At 41.0% G+C, this 2,048-nt stretch overlaps 1 non-coding gene across 1 annotated transcript; it reads right to left on the reverse strand.

Annotated features, from left to right (window-relative positions):
* Positions 1-1,536: 1,536 nt before the first annotated feature.
* Positions 1,537-1,638, reverse strand: LOC119618972 (small nucleolar RNA U13). Its single transcript, XR_005235314.1, has one exon. It is a non-coding gene; the product is annotated as a small nucleolar RNA U13 (small nucleolar RNA).
* Positions 1,639-2,048: the final 410 nt, after the last annotated feature.

Consider the following 2,048-nt stretch of genomic DNA (forward strand, 5'->3'; position numbering starts at 1 on the left):
CAGGAGGTGAGTGGCAGGCCAGCTAGCATTACCACCTGAGCTCTGCTTCCTGTCGGATCAGCAGCAGCATTAGATTCCCACAGGAGTGTGAGCCCTATTGTGAACTGCGCATGCGAGGGATCTAGGTTGTGTGTGTGCTCCTTATCAGAATCTAATGCCTGATGATCTGTCACTGTCTCCCATCACCCCTAGACGGAACTGTCTAGTTACAGGAAAACAAGTGCAGGGCTCCCACTGATTCTACACATTATGCTGAGTCGTACCATTATTTCATTATATATTACAATGTAATAACAATAGAAATAAAGTGCATAATAAATGTAATCCTCTTATATCTTCCTGAAACCATGCCCCACAACCCTGGTTCATAGAAAAATTGTCTTCTACAAAACCAGTCCCTGGTGCCAAAAAGGTTGGAGAATTCTTCAACGGACTATTAAGAGTGCTGGTTGAGACTAGGCTCAGTAGCTCACACCTGTAATCCTTTGGGAGGCTGAGGTGGGCGGATCGCTTGAAGTCAGGAGTTCAAGACCAGCCTGGTCAAGATGGTGAAACCCCATCTCTACCAAAAATACAGAAATTAGCTGGGCATGGTGGCACATGTCTGTAGTCCCAGCTACTGGGGAGGCTGAGGCAAGAGAATCGCATGAACTCAGGAGGTGGAGGTTGCAGTGAGCAGAGATCACGTCACTGCACTTCAGCCTGGGCAACAGAGTGAAACTCCGTCTCAAAAAAAAAAAAAAAAAAAAGTGCTGGTTGATTATAGGACTTAAGCCACTTAATTGATGACTTCTCTTATGCCTGCTAGGGAATTTTGGTGTTTTTCTTCACGGACAAATAATATTCCTTATTTCCAAATAGCTGTACCTCCTTTTTCTATTAAAATAATCCTAAGGTTATTATTGGTAAAAGCGTATTTAAAGTTTAACCCAAGTTCCATTTAAACAACTATGTCAAAGTGAAGTTGGCCTCTTCCACTATTAATAAATCTTCTCACTATTTTGCAACATAGATGACTTCATTCTGTTAACTGTTAATGTCAGTTATGGGATTTTAAACTGATAAGAGTTGGGTGTGTAGTTCCAGTTAATTTTTTATGCTAATTATGTAACTTTTTGTCTTTGCTCACTTTTATTATTACTTTGTTATTTTCTTTTGTTGTTGTTTTTTTTGTTTTGTTTTGTTTTGTTTTTGTTTTCTTGAGATGGAGTCTCACTCTGTCACTCAGGTCGGAGTACAGTGGTGCAATCTCAGCTCACTGCAACCTCCGCCTCCCAGGTTCAAGCGATTCTCCTGCCTCAGCCTCTCGAGTAGCTGGGATTACAGGCTCATGCCACCATGCCCGGCTAACTTTTGTATTCTTAGTAGAGATGGGGTTTCACCATATTGGTCAGGCTGGTCCCGAACTCCTGACCTCAGGTGTTCCACCCACCTCGGCCTCCTAAAGTGTTGAGATTACAGGTGTGAGTCACCGCACCCAGCCTACTTTGTTATTTTCATACAGCACTGTTTCTTTTTTTTCTTTTTAAAAATTTACATCACACAGGTAGTGTGCCGACATCTTGATAAGTTTTGAGGGAGGCACATCCACCCATGAGCGTGAAAACTCAACCATCTGCTTATGAGCTACGAAAGGATTACGTAGCACTTCTTCTAGATTCCCAGTGTTGTTCATGTCAATGACTGAATATGAATATTTTGGGAAATGTTAAACACAATTTAATTAGACTTGGGAAAGGACTAGGGTGAATTCAGAGTAATCAGATGTCCCCAAAACTACCCCTAGTAAATTAGTTTCTTGGACTGAGCTATAATTTGATCATCGAAACCTTTTAGCATTCTTACCATGTTCTGACTCATGTCCTTTAGAAGTTCCAATAAAATGCATCATATTATGAATTACAGATTTTTCATTGAGGAGAGAGAGGGGTGGTGTATGAGCACTTTATGGACTGTTTTATTAATTGTCAAATTCTCCTTTGGACTGTTTAACCATGGAGACCTTCATTAACATTGTAGTCTAAGCAAGTGAATGTAGCCTGTTGATT

This window comes from Chlorocebus sabaeus, chromosome 8, assembly GCF_047675955.1.
Source record: "Chlorocebus sabaeus isolate Y175 chromosome 8, mChlSab1.0.hap1, whole genome shotgun sequence".
Lineage (NCBI taxonomy): Eukaryota > Metazoa > Chordata > Mammalia > Primates > Cercopithecidae > Chlorocebus > Chlorocebus sabaeus.